Raw genomic sequence first — 14,916 nt, 5'->3', positions numbered from 1 at the left:
TTTCTTTTTCCCAAAAAGGAAAATTTGAATATGCTACATACTGGAAACTATTTGCATAGAATTTATATTGTGTTTACAGCTGTTCACATGTCATTTACATTGTTTAAGGTTTTTTTTTTTTAGTTGTCTTTTTTTAATTGGAGGATAATTGCTTTACAATGTGTTAATTTCTGCTGTACAATAGTAATTATGAATTGGTGTAGTAGAACAATATATAACCTTGTTCTGTATTTTCAAAGTCTCCTGTAAATGTTATCATACTTTCATAAAATAAAAAATTAAGCAAGAAAAAAAGGTAATTATGAACTGACTTCTAAGGAGCACAGCTTCTAGAAGAACAGGGTTTGGCACTGAGTTAAAAACTGAGGAGACTCACAAGCTTTTTGTTAGCTTATAGCTATGTTTAGACTGTTTTACTTTTGTGATTTCTATAATTGAAACCATATTTGCAGTAAGCTGGAAAATTAATGTGTTTTTTGCTCCTGAAACCTTTATCTAGGAGGATATAGGTCTAATAAGCATGGAAAGGGCTTCCCTAGTGGCTCAGTGGTAAAGCATCTGCCTGCAGTGCAGGAGACCTGGGTTCTATCCCTGAGCTGGGAAGATCCCTTGGGGTGGGAAATAGCAACCCACTCCAGGATTCTTGCCTGGTGAATTCCACGGACAGAGGAGCCTGGCAGGCTACAGTCCATGGGGTTGCCAAGAGTCAGACATGACTGACAGGCACAGGCAAGCAAGCTTGGGAAGTGATGCTTTCTGGCCTCACACACGCACGCACACCTCCTAATGCATTTGATGAAGATGGCTGTTAACATTTAAAGCAGTCCACATGTTCTGTTGACTTCCTTGCCCTGTATGCAGTGGTGCTTGTGGACGTTTTCAGGGGCAGCTGCAGAAGGGTTAGGAGTGCGAAAGTGTTCCATTTGTAGTCACTGAGTCTGTAACACCATAGTCTACAGATTTTTAAAGTGTCTACAAGGAAATATGCAGACTTTTAGTAACATATCGATAGCACAGCGGAAAAACATAAATATGAAATCAAGCCTGTATTATTACAATTCTTTCCCTTCCAAATAATCACTGTGAGTGCCATGGAGATGCTACTTGGACTTTTATTTTGTAATTTTCTCTCTTTTTATTGAAGTATAGTTAATTTACAATGTTGGGTTAGTTTCAAATGTATAGCCAAGTGATTCAGTTAATATGTGTATGTATGTGTGTGTGTGTGTATACATATATACATGCGTGTATATATATACTCTTTTTCAGATTATTTTCCCTGATAGATTATTACAAGATATTGAGTCAAGTTCCATGTGATTATACAGTAAGTCCTTGTTTATCTATTTTTTAAATGGATTTTTACTGAAGTATAATTTATTTATAATGTTGTGTTAATTTCAAGTGTACAACAAAGTGATGCATTTATACATATATACATATATCTTCCTCTTCAGTCTTTTCCCTTATAGGTTATCATAAAATATTGAGTAGAGCTCCCTTTGTTATATAGTAGGTCCTTTTGATGATGTATTTTATATAGGAGTGTGTATATGTTAATCCCAAATTCCTAATTTATCCCTCCCCCCTTACCCCCTCATCCAGACTTTTAAGACACAATGTGTGGATAAAATCTTCTTTCTTCTTAAATGTAAAATGAAAACCATAGGGACCATTAAGATTGTGGAAAAGGGGCAAAGTGTCAGGGGCAAAGTGACAGGCAGTATGTGGCACTAAAAATGATAGTTATGAAAGTCAAGTAATAACATAAAAAAACCACTGTGATATAATATAAAAAGAGATTACAAAGATATATGTGCCTAGAAAAAAAAGGGGTAGATGGAAATATTCCAAAATGCTAACTAACAGTGATGAGAATTTGGTAGCAAGATCAGGAAGAATGTTTGAGTCTTCTCTTTTTTCCTTCTTATCTTCTGTATCATGGTTATAGATTTTTTATAACAAAATGTTTTTAAAATGTGTACTAATTGGAATGACTGAACCTTCCTACACACTTATGACACTAGTTAACTTGTGTCAAAGAACAACCGAAGACAGTGTCTTCTCATAAAATTTAATTATACGATTAGCTGGGCACATTTGCTGGGCTGTGACTCATATTTAGAACTTGACACACGGTAAATATTTCACCTTACCTTGTTAAAAGCAGTGGCTTCCTCATTCACTGGAAGAACTAAAAACTGTGTCCAAAAAACCACAGAAATTATAACCAGGCACTGGGAGAGAGTAACCAGGAAAGGTTTTAGGGTCTCCAGGTCTGAATTCTAGTTTGAGATTTGTCCCTGCTGGCCCTGGTTTCCTATTTCAACATGTGAATGATAAGAAAATGCCCAGCTCAGCACACTGATTTGCCACGAGAGCAAAACAAAACCACAGAGAACAACCCACAAGTGGACGTAAAATCAGATGGCCAAGTAGAGGTGCCAGAGTGGCTCCTGTGAGATGCTCCTGACCACGCAGGTGGCCTCTGTTTGAGCACTTCCAGGATGGGGCAGCACACCCTCTGTGGATTGACTGGTTTCGCTGCGGAAAGTTCTGTTGTTGCAAAGTAGATGGTATGTTGCATCGGGTCTTAGATGGGCCTCCAGAAAGTTCTGTTCCATTGTCTTAGTTCCATCTCTGGGTTGGGGTCTGGGGTACAAAGAGTGACCACCCTTCCTTGTATTAGAAGTTAAGCGTCCACCAGGGCAGCTGAGCTGGTTTCTCCCATCACACGAAGGGTTCAAAGAGGTTCTAAGGGTTCAGTCAACCATGGGTTAACTGAGCTTAAAAAAAAATAAAGGGTCCACTGAACTAAGGGTTCAGTCAACCAGGACCCCGACACTTGTCTGGTTTTGTCCTGTACTTACGAAATTAGGTTTGGGAAGTAAGAACAGGACTTTCGATTTGTCTCGATTACATTTTATATTGTTAGATCTGGCCTCTGGTTCCATCTTCAAGGGGTCTTTGGGGTCCTGATTCACTCACTCCTGATTCACTCCCTCCTGATTCACTCACCCCTGATTCACTCTTAAAATTCAGACTCTAAGTCTGCATCTCCCATCGTGTGGCAAGAGTGCCTTTATGTCTAAGAACTTGCTCTGCAGCTCCCAGTTCCCTTCCCAACCTCTGGCGTGGGTTTGCGTCTCCCTCTCTCTAATTTTGTTTTCGTGTGTACTTATTTGGCTGCATTGGGCCTTAGCTGTGTCATGCGAGATCTTCGTTGTGGAGCACAGACTCTCTAGGTGTGGTACTCGGGCTCAGGAGTTGTGGCACGTGGGCTGTGAAGCACGTGGGCTTCCGTAGTTATGACTTGCGAGTTTCGTTGCTGGCAGTCTGTGGGTTCTTAGTTCCCTGACCGGGAATCAAACCCATGTCCCCTACATTGCAAGGCAGGTTCTTAACCACTGAACCACTGGGTAGGTCCCTGCAGCCCTCTCTTGTCTGCATTCAGGACCCCCAGGAACGCTATCAGCATCCACTTCCACACTGGTTCTTTTGGCCAATGCTCACTTGGTAATTTTTTTTCTTTTTTGATTTCAGATTTCAGCTTTGCTTTTTAATCTTGAATTTGCTTTTTGTGTGTGTGTGGAGGAAATGTATTCCTTCCAACCACCTCTGCCTCCTCTGTTCTTGACTTATCACAGCTGGAGGGTGACCACACCCAGCCTGGCAGCCGCTTTCATGGGAAGAACCAAATGCAGTGCCTGAGGTTTTCCATTGGTGACCCCTCTTCAAATTAACCCATATGTCATGGAGTGTTGGTATTGAGGAAATAATTCAGCTCTGCTAACTGCATTCTTCATCTTGCTTAAAAGAAAGAGGTTTGAAATGCTTTCATGAAGTCCTGCTTCATTAAATTTGCAGTATTCTGCCTGATGGATCTTCCCTGGTAGCTTAGACATAAAGAATCTGTTTGCAATGCAGGAGACTCAGGTTGGATCCCTGGTTGGGGACGATCCCCTGGTCCAGGAAATTGCAACCCCCTCCACTGTTCTTGCCTGGAGAAACCTATGGACAGAGAAGCCTGGTGGGCTACAGTTCATGGGGTCTCAAAGAGTTGTGCAAGATTGAACGACTAACACACACATTCACACTTTGCCTAATCGTATCATCATAGCCCCATCAAACAGGAGATTTGGTGAGCTTCCCCAGACATGGCTCATTTTTCATCTTAGTGATCATGGCTCCATTAAGTGCTAAAGACAGTCGCTGTAATAATCCATCTGGCATTTTTCCTGTTCACTAATCTTTGCTTGCACAATCCCTGAGACCCAGTGATGGCTGTGGGAGCTGTCTCGAGGTAGGAAGTACTAAGGGGTGGCCTTTTCCTAAGAGGCTTGGTAGGAAGCTGGAAGACAGAGTGTGACTTAGCGGTCTGGGACAGTCATGGAGATGACCTGACTTTTTGTGTGTCATTGCCTGGAATGGGAGTGAAGTCAGCCTGCAGGGTTCTGACCAGATCCTCCCAGGGCCTGACCACAAAGGTCATGGGCAGCCATTGGCCTTGGTATGTTAATGCTCTAGCTGAAAGGGACAAAGTTTAAACTAACAAAATGTGGCCCTGAAAGGCACTTCAGAGAATGTTTGGACCAGTGCTGCTCAAACTTTACCGTGTACCCACAAGTCACGTGGGAATCTTATTAAAATGCTAATTCTGAGTCAGTTGTTCTGAGGTGGGTCCTGCGAATCTGCATTTCTAGCATATTTCCTGACAATGCCTCCCCTGGCCGGTGGCAACACTTTGTGTAGCATGGATTTAGATCATGCTGTATTTTTTTCCAGAGGTAGAAACTGAAGTCCAGGGAAGTGAGATTGACTCCTCAAAGCCACCTTCATGAAATTAAAAGTGTCAGTCGCTCAGTTGTGTCTGACTCTTTACATCCCCATGGACTGTAGCTCGCCAGACTCCTCTATCTGTGGAATTCGCCAGGCAAGAATCCTGGAGTGAGTTGCCATTTTCTTCTCCAGGGGATCTTCCCTATCCAGGGACTGAACCTAGATCTCCTGCACTGTGGGGAGATTCTTTACCATCTGAGCCATCTTAAGTCCCCCATGAAGTTAAAGCAGGCCCTTTTACCCAGGTCTCCTGGGGCCCAGGGAGGTATCTGTTTAATTACCAAATTAACTACAAAATTGCTGAACCTAGTAAAACAGGGTTCCCACCCTTTCTTAAGGGCCTGTAGTACGTGGCAGGAGAGGTGAGGTCAGACTCCAGGTATGGACATGCTTGCACAGGCACACACGTCTGCACGCACGCACACGCACATTCCCATGCTTTTTCGCATTCTCCGTTCTCATCAATTTTGATGTGTGGGGAACATGTGGACGACACGTGGATTAAGGAAACACAGGAAGCACGTGGATTATAGCCACATTCAAGGTATTCTTAAATGCAGATTCATTCTGAATGTGTAAACTTTTCCATAAAAGAATTCTGGGGAAAGATATGAGTTATTTCTGACCTATTAAGTAGAAATACAGGCATTCCAGAGTTCTACAAAGGCCATGTTGCTGATAAAATTGTGTCCTAGTGATGTCTTCTGAGAGTTTTCATGGTAAAATTTCCAGGTTTTGCTCAGTGAGTTCTGAGCTTCAGCCTTTATAAAGGACCCTGGAGTTTGGGAACTTTCCATAAACTTCTGGTATTGGATTGTTATTGCCTGGTATGACTATTTTTGCCCCCTTAACTCTGTGGGGTGGGGGGCACTAAGCAACTTACAAAACCCAGTCGGGAGTTTGTATGTGTGTGTGTGTATGTGTGTGTGCATATGTGTGTGTGTCTCCTGGCTGAGAAGTGGGCAGGAAGAAGGGAGATGTTGTCTGGAGTGGAAAAGAGAATCAGAAACATCCTGGAAGCAAAAATCTTTCCTCTCCACTAAGTGTTAAATAAAGATGAACTGATTAGAGAAAAATTGGGAAAACAAACTCCTGTTTTGGGAGGCAAATATCAATAGCTACAGTGTGTTAGGCCTGTTAGGGTCTCCTCCACGGCCTCCCCATCAGCTGGATAGTAGGTTTCTTAGGGACAAAAGCTGGGTCTTCCTGATTTTGTTGTTGTTGTTTTACCAAAGAGCATAGGGAGGGTCTTGCCCCTAGTGGGAGCCAGAAACATCTCCTCAATGAAATGTCATTCACCTCCAGCATTTATAGGACCTGGCCAGCAGCTTAGACGGTACTAGAGCATTTCTGAAGATCTAATGGCTCAGATCAGTGGGGCTGCCTCTGGAGCTGGGGGTGGATTAGGTCCCCGAAACCTCAGCTACTCCACGTTGGAGGAAGGGTGGGGACGTCTCCCTGCCCCTTATCACCCTAGACCTTTGAGGATTGTTGCTGTTCAGTCGCTCAGTTGTTTCTGACTCTTTGCCACCCCATACACTGCAGCACACCAGGCTTGCCCTTCCTCCACTGTCTCTCAGAGTGTGCTCATATTCGTGTTCATCGAGTCAGTGATGCCATCCAACCATCGCGTCCTCTGCTGTCCGCTTCTCCTCCTGCCCTCAATCTTTCCCAGCATCAGGGTCTTTTCCAATGAGTCAGCTCTTCTCATCAGGGCACCTCAGCTCTTTCAGCGAGGTTATGGCTTTAGCAGTCTGTTGATGCACCAGATGTCCAGGGCCTGGATACACACATTAAGATAGGTTAAAAATGTCAGTGAAACTTCTACAGGAGTGGTTCCCAACTTTTTTGGCACCAGGGTAGGGACTAGTTTTGTGGAAGACAATTTTTCCACCAACTGTGGGTTGTAGGGGATGGTTTAGGAAGATTCTAGCATGTTACATTTCTTGTGCACTCTATTTCTATGATTCTTACATCATCAGCTCCACCTCAGGTCATCAGGCATTAGATCCCAGAGGTTAGGGACCCCTGGACTACAATAATGTTGCCGTAACCTCAAGACTATTCTGTTTATTTCCTAATATTGAAAGCCCAGTCCATAGCAGTTTTCAGGTGGACCATTTGGTCTCTCAATTAAAGCTCATTAGACTACCAATTAATCACAGCTACTTGTAATTACCTAGCCTGGGAAAGCATTCTGGGAAGCCCTTCTGAAACAGCTACCGAGAAGGGTGAGGAAATTGCACCCTCCCTAAGTACATACTCCTTGTTCCCAAATAAACAGCACAGGTGCCTGGAAAGAAAGAGTGAGGCCAGATTGGACTCCACCAGGCTCCACCCTACCTGGCTGAGGGATCTCAGGGAAAGCATTTGCCTTTTCTGTGCCTCAATTGCCTGATCTGTAAAATGGGCTGAAAGAATCAAACGTTCCTAGAAACGTGCCTGATGAATAGTAAGTGCCCACTCTTGCCGTCTCTGTTATTTTTAGGGAGTGAAAACATGGGTTCAGAGCATGGGGCATCACCCCAAGATGTGGAAGGGGGTACTCCTATATGAACCTTGGTGAAGACTGGAAATATGGGGAGAGGGGGTCAAGGAGGAGGGGGAGTGTTGTGTCTGAAAGGGCATCACATTCAAGAGGAGAAGGGGAGTTGGGTCAGGAGGGTAGCTGCAGAACCCATGCCATTTGAGTGTTGCCTTTTTTTAGGAGATTTTTTTTTTTAATGTGGACCATTTTTACAGTCTTTATTGAATTTGTTACAATATTGCTTCTGTTGTTTACATGTTGGTTTTTTGGCCTCAAGGCATGTGGGGTCTTATTTCCCTAACCAGGGATCAAACCCACACTCCTGCATTGGGAGGCAAAGTATTGAACCATTGGACCACCAGGGAAGTCCCTGAGCACTGTCTTCTGGAGTCAGTGGTGGCCCATTCGAGTGGGCACAGAGAATTCTTTTGAAGGGCAGCGGGGACAAGGTGGAGAGGTGTGCAGAGCCTGCTGAGGGTGGGCCTGGGTACCAGGATATAAGCTTTGGACAGTTTGGTCCTTGTGTTTCAGCCTGTGAGTAGGGCTCTGATAGGTGGGACCTGGGTTGTGTTGAGAACATGAATCCAGGTGGGGGGTGCAGGAGGGCCCCTGAGAGACAGTCAGAAGAGGGGTTCGACAGCCCCCTCTTTCATGGATGAAGTCAGGCTGCTGAGAGTGGGAGCCAGAGGCTTCGGCTGGGACCCCATCTTCCTGAATCCCCCTGAGTCCAGGAATGACCAGTGGGTCTCCTCCCCTCTGGGATGCTGCAAGAGATCCCTGCAGGGTCCCCAGAGCATGTGGCAGGGGCAGTGTGTGCATTAGGAAGAGACCCTGCATCTGAAACATACAAAAGCTTGAAGGAAGGGTCCTTCGGTATCGCTGGGAGCTCACATCTGCAGATGTCATTAGGAGAAGGATCTGGAGGTGGGAGAAGAGGGAGGAGGTGGGAGACACCAGGCCTGGCTTTGACTGGTTCCTGGCTCTGATGACGGGAACTGTGACAGACTGGATGTCCACGGGCCAGCCCGGCCCGGGTCTATGGCTCTGTCATTTGAGAAGAGAGACAGCCTGTGAACTGTTAGCAGTGAGTGTTCAGTGGAGAGTGTGGTATTTCGAAAGGGCTTGGCACGTTTTCTGAATGTTTCTGGCTGCCTGCCCAGCTCTGAGTTTCCTGTTCATAGCTCCCTCCATGTGTCACAGCTGAGGATTAAAGCCCTAACAGGCATGCTTGGAGCCCACTTTCTCCTTTGGCCCGGCCTCTGCATAGCTGGGTCTTCTGACAAGCTGTGAGGCCTCGCCCTCCTGTGTGCTGAGCAGCCCTGGAGCTCTCTAGAAAAAGAAAACCGCCATCAGCAACCCCATTCAGGGCTGATTTTTGAGATGCACTTTTGGTTTTAATAACCACCGTCAGTTCAGCGGGCTTCACAGGTGGGAAAAGAAACGCCGCGGGCTGAGCCTGAGTTACTGCCTCTGGCGGGGCGAGCCGTTCCCGCAGCCTCCAGTCACGAGGAAAGGAGTGGGTAAGACGATGGGTTTGCACTTTAGCTTTTGTTTCTGCATTTCCCCCCTCCTTTTTCCTTTGTTTACTTATACACTGAAGTATTTAGGAAGGAGGAATGGAGTCTGATAAAACAGACAGTATTGTGCTGTCTTTTAAAACAAGATTTGAAGGATTTCTTAGTGTTATGTGGCTCTGTAGGCATATTTAAAACCCTGAGTGTGCCTGTGAGCCCTGCTAATGGATCACCTGTGATTGTTGCTGTTGTTACAGTCGCTCAGATGTGTCCGACTCTTTGGAACCCCGCAGACTGTAGCCTGCCAGGCCCCTCTGTCTATGGGTTTCCCAGGCAAGAATACTGGAGTGGGTTCCTATTTCCTCCTCCAGGCGATCTTGCTGACCTGGGGATCAAGCCTGCATCTCCTGCATTAGCAGGCAGGTTCTTTACCGCTGAGCCGCCTGGGAAGCCCCATCTATGACTACATATGTTTATTCTATGGAAGATTAACTAATAAGACTATATACTTCCTGTTAGCCAGCAAAGGCTTCTCTGATGGCTCAGATGGTAAAGAGTCTCCTTGTAATGCAGGAGACCTGGGTTCCATCCCTGGGTCGGGAAGATCTCCTGGAGAAGGAAACGGCAACCCACTCCAGTATTTTTGCCTGGGGAATTCCATGGACAAAGGAGCCTGGTGGGCTATAGTCCATGGGGTTGCAAAGAGTCGGACATAACTAAGCGACTAACACACAGAGCCATATACATCATGAGGTTTAAGTGAAGGATATTGTAATGTCCTTTTTTTTTTTTTTTTTTAAAAAGTGTTTTTTAAATTTGTTACAATATTGATTCTGTTTAATGCTTTGGTTTTTCACCTGGAAAGCATGCAGCATCCTAGCTCCCTGACCAGGGATCGAACACACACTTCCTGCATGGGAAGGTGAAATCTTAACCACTCAACCTCAAGAGAAGCCCCTGTAAAGTCCTTTTAAAATGCTGTAGCTGATGGCAGAATTAAGACTTGCTTTATGACTTTCCTTTATGCTTCTACGATTCTAGAGTGGGATCATCTCATCCCGTGTTTGGCTGAAGGCATTGCATTACTATAAACTGACATCACTGATTGCATTTAAGATTATAACATATTGTGTTATCAAGACTTGCGCATGCTTCCTTCCATAAAAACTTACAATGGAATCTCGAAAACTTGAGTGTGGCTTTTGTTGTTGTTGCTGTTTATTGGTTTTTATTTTTACTGGGCTCTGGAAACTGGATCCATTTGCGGGGGATCACTCAGATACCAGGACTGGCCATCACCCCCAGAGCAGAGGCCTGTGTAGGTCAGGTCAGACATCACTGTATTGAGCATGCTTTTTCAGAGGTGTTGCAAATATTGCACCTGAAGTTGTGAGGAGACTGTAGGCTCTCAGGGGATGGTCCATATTGTCTTACTGAGTGAGTGAGTGAAAGCTGCTCAGTCATGTCCGATTGTTTGCAATCCCATGGACTGTGGATCCATGGAATTCTCTAGGCCAGAATACTGGAGTGGGTAGCCTTTCCCTTCTCCAGATCTTCCCAACCCAGGGATTGAGTCCAGGTTTCCTGCATTACAGGTGGATTCTTTACCAGGTGAGCCACAAGGGACGCCCAAGAATACTGGAGTGGGTAGCCTATCCTTTCTCCAGGGGATCTTCCCATCCCAGGAATTGAACTGGGGTGTTCTGCATTGCAGGCAGATTCTTTATCAACTGAGCTATCAGGGAAGCCTTCTTGGACACCCTTGACCTCCATATACTCTATAATAGTGTTGTTGGGTCAGTCAGAATTTGAGAAGTTTAAGGAAAGAAGAAAACAAAACGAGGTTAACCATTCAATTCAGTTTGAATCTTGCGCTTGCTCTTACGCCAAATGTGACTTTGCACGGTGGCTGTGAGCACATGAAGGGCCAGATGGTGGAAAGGACAGCTCACGAGGTGCAGCGAGAGACTGGGTGGTCTGCTCAATCGCTGTGTCCACCTACGGCCGCCTGGGGGCCGCCCTGTGTGTGCTGGGGGCAGGGCAAGTCTGTGTTCCACTGGAGGTGGGCGGGTTGCTGGGGGAAGGGGAGAAGTGCTGTCTGGAAGGACTGGGGGCATTTCTTGACATTTCTGAATGTGATCTTCCTGATCGCAGTGATGAATTTTCTTTATTTGAAAATGTATTTTTTTAGAGTTTCTGCAATGTTTGTTCTAATTTGCTTTATATTATTATACTTTTAATACTTTTCACAGTTTTTTAAACCTAGAAGTTAACTTAGATATTAGTACATTTTCCATTTTTATTAAAAAATTTTTTTATTAGTGTATAGCTGATTGACAATGTCGTGTTAATTTCAGGTATACAGTAAAGTGAATCAATTATATATAAAGCCACTGTTTTTCAGATTTTTTTTTCCCCACATAGGTCATGACAGAGTCTTGAGTAGAGTTCTCAGTGCTATACAGTAGGTCCTTGGTGGTTATTTTATATTAGTAGTATGTATATGTTAATCCCAGATTCCCAATTCATCCTTCCCATCTTTTCCCTTTGGTAACCATAAGTTTGTTTTCTATGTAAGTGAGTCTGTTTTGTTCCATAAATAAGTTCACTTGTATAATTTTTATATTCCACATCAGCGATATCAAATGGTATTTGTCTTTCTCTGACTTCACTTAGTATGATCTCTAGATCCATCCACATTGCTAAAAATGGCATTATTTCATTCTTTTTATGGCTAAGTAGAATCTTCTTTATCTGTTCATCTGTTGACAAGCTGTGAGGAATTTTAAAAGAAGCCTATGGACTGTCTCTACTCAACAGTTTTTATTTTTTTATTATTCTTTATTATTCAGCTTTTATTCTTTAACACACAAACCTTTTGTGGCACAGTTAAGTTGCTGAGGAATGAAACTCTCAGGCAAGATCATGGAGTGGCTAAGATCCACTTCTTAAGTATTGTCTTTAAAAACATATACAGACAACACATGCTCATGGTCAAAAAGACAATTGAAAAAGAATGTATAGAGATGAATTAAAAAGGTAAAACATAAAAGCCTAACATTGTGAGATAAATACTGTTAGTGTTTGGGTGGGTGTGGTTTTCTCAAAACACATTTGCATTTTGGAAAAAGCATGCTTGGGCTCTCCATGCTGTTTTATCACCTGCTTTTGCCTCTCAGCAGTAAGTTGTGAGGGTCTTGTCCTCCTAAGGAACTTCTTCCTACAAAAGCTTTTTAATCATATGACATAGATGAGTTATTAAATCATGTTGGTATATTTGATTTTTTTCTTTTCTATTATTAATATCCCCCATACTAACATGCTTGTAGGAGAAGGCAACGGCACCCCACTCCAGTACTCTTGCCTGGAAAATCCCATGGATGAGGAGCCTGGTAGGCTGCAGTCCATGGGGTCGCTCAGGGTCGGACACGACTGAGTGACTTCACTTTCACTTTTCACTTTCATTCATTGGAGAAGGAAATGGCAACCCACTCCAGTGTTCTTGCCTGGAGAATCCCAGGAACTGGGGAGCCTGGTGGGCTGCCGTCTATGGGGTCGCACAGAGTCGGACACGACTGAAGTGACTCAGCAGCAGGGGATCCTACGCATCTCTTCCTTAGTCTTTGCTTGGAATAATTGCCAGAGGTCAAGGACATCAGCGTATTTAAAGTTCTTGATTCTGTTACTCAATTAATCTAGGAAAGTGCTAGTCATGTGCACTCCCTCCAGCACTGTATGAACACCTTTTTCACCTTTTTCTCACACTTTCACCAGCATTGGGTTTTTTACCTTTTTTTTTTTTTTTAAGTGTTCTAATCTGATAACTGGAAAGGAGTCTTCTGTTGTCTTAATTTGCTTTAAGAACACTTTTTTTATGAAACCTCTGGCTTCCTATTCTGCCCCTTTGGGTTCAGCTTCTTGTCTTCTTTTGGTTAGTCATCATCAAACCAATCCTTTCTCAGAGTAACTTTTGCCAACCTAATTTCTGTGGTCTTTGACCTCATTTGATGTCTCTCAGCAAGCTCACTGAGTGTGTGGGGAGTTGAATGCTTTTGCTGACTTTCTACCATTTGAACAACCCAGAGCAAACTCAGTCTTTTTATCTCCTTTTTCTCTATTAAATTTAGAGATAAGGACTGGCTGTCCACCCCACCACGTGATTGAACTGGGGACATAAAGGGAAAGGCTAGAGGAATGTTCTTTAAAAAGAAAAAAAGTAAAAATACCAAATGGTACTATCACCGTTGTTATAATATGAAGTTCATATATAGCCTCGCCTTATGAAGTGTCTAGTTTTCAGAGAGCTGCGTGCTGAAATTTTGGTGTTGTCGAAATAGTTCTAAACTTGAAAACATGTATGTATTTCAACATATTTCTTTGTTCTTAGATTCAGCGGCACAGGGACATAGTCTGAAGATGGATTTGTCTTATTGCTTGCTTATCTGCGTATGGGGCCACATGCTAGTCTTCTTGTATCCCACGGTCACCATCCACTTGCTCTGCTCTGATCCCCAGTCAGAACTTTTCAAAGGCAGAGCCTGGTTTTATGTGTTCCTCTCTTTCCAGGACCTGGTTTAGGGTCTGACACCCTTTGAGGGGGGCATAAACATTTTTTGAATGAGTCAGCGAAAGCAAGCTAGGAACATTTTAACCCAACTTCCCAGGGAAATGAATATCCCCTCAAGAGGAATTATGGAGCATTTTCAAAAATGGAGCTTTTTTCCCGGGGTGCACTGACTGTTTTCTTCGTTAAATGTGGGTGGGTTTCTGTTTCTACTGAGTACAACTTTAAAGCTCTGAATGGGGGTGAAGCGGATGAATTCCAACCAGGGGTAGATCCAGGAAAATGGAGATGGTGCCTTTAGTGAGTGCAAGTCCCATGGACTTGCCGCAAGTATCGAAGGCTTTACAGGGGGTACAGGATTTCACTCTGACCTCAGTGGTCGGCTGTTCAAATCAGGGTCAAGTACATGTTCAGCAATGGTTTGACGCTCATAATGGATAAGTAATAATGATGGCAAATAACCAGTAGAGCACTTCCTTAATGTGGGACCCCCGGTTCTGAGTGCCTTCTGTATGAGGGAGTCTTTATTATCATCTTACTTTGCAGATTAAGAAATGGAAGCACAGAGATGTGATTTGCCTGAAGTCACATCAGCAGTTAGCGCACGCCTGGGGTTCATGACACAGCCTCACTCTAGAGTTCACGGGCTGCTGGACTCGAGGGATGATGAATGAAAACACGTGGTTCATGTGCTTTTGAACAAATAGCACACAATTTAAAAGGCTTTAAAAAGGTTATTCAACCAAGTCTTTCCCTCTTTCTCATCAATAGGTGACTGCTACTAGTCTCTTCCACCTCTTTCTTGCTGTATCTGTCAGAGTTCTCTCTTTGGAGAGCCAGTGGGGGATTGATATGTACGTAGATGTATTAATATGTAGATATTGATATAGCTGTTTCAGTCTCCTGTTATATACGTGTCTGTCTATATCTATCTAGGAAGAGTTTTTTCTTTTTTTAACTTTTTATTTTGTATTTGAATATAAGTGATTAATGGGCTTCTCCAGTGGCTCAGTGGTAAGGAATCCTCCTGACAATGCAGGAGATGTGGGTTCCTTCTCTGGGTTGGGAAGATCCCCTGGAGAAGGAAATGGCAACCCACTCCAGTATCTTCACCTATGAAAACCCATGGAGCTTGGTGGCATACAGTCCATGGAGTCGCAAAAGAGTCGGACACGACTTGGCTTAACAACTAATAGCTGGCTAACTATTTTGTGATAGTTTCAAGTGAACAGCCAAGGGACTCAGCCATACATATATATGTATCCATTCTCCCCCAAACTTCCCTCCCATCCAGGCTGCCAGGTAACACTGAGCAAAGTTCCCTGTGCTACGCAGTAGGTCCTTGTTGGTTATCCATTTTAAACAGAGCAGTGTGTACACATCCATCTCATGCTCCCTAACTATCCCTTTCCCCCAGCCAGGAAGATTCTTATAATAAGGTATGGATTGGCTCATGCTATTATGGAGGCTTG

General features: G+C 43.9%; 1 protein-coding gene and 1 non-coding gene across 3 annotated transcripts in view; one reads left to right on the top strand and one right to left on the bottom strand.

Moving 5' to 3' along the window:
* IL1R2 (interleukin 1 receptor type 2) overlaps nt 1-14,916 on the top strand; it is a 198,842-nt gene that overhangs the window by 132,096 nt on the left and 51,830 nt on the right. The gene's annotated exons all lie outside the window — the stretch shown is intronic.
* LOC138438500 (small nucleolar RNA SNORD86) lies at nt 10,150-10,226 on the bottom strand. Its single transcript, XR_011256425.1, has one exon. It is a non-coding gene; the product is annotated as a small nucleolar RNA SNORD86 (small nucleolar RNA).

Source organism: Ovis canadensis, chromosome 3 (genome assembly GCF_042477335.2).
Source record: "Ovis canadensis isolate MfBH-ARS-UI-01 breed Bighorn chromosome 3, ARS-UI_OviCan_v2, whole genome shotgun sequence".
Lineage (NCBI taxonomy): Eukaryota > Metazoa > Chordata > Mammalia > Artiodactyla > Bovidae > Ovis > Ovis canadensis.
The sequence above is the reverse complement of the archived record's forward strand: the minus strand, read 5'-3'. Positions and strand labels throughout refer to the sequence as shown.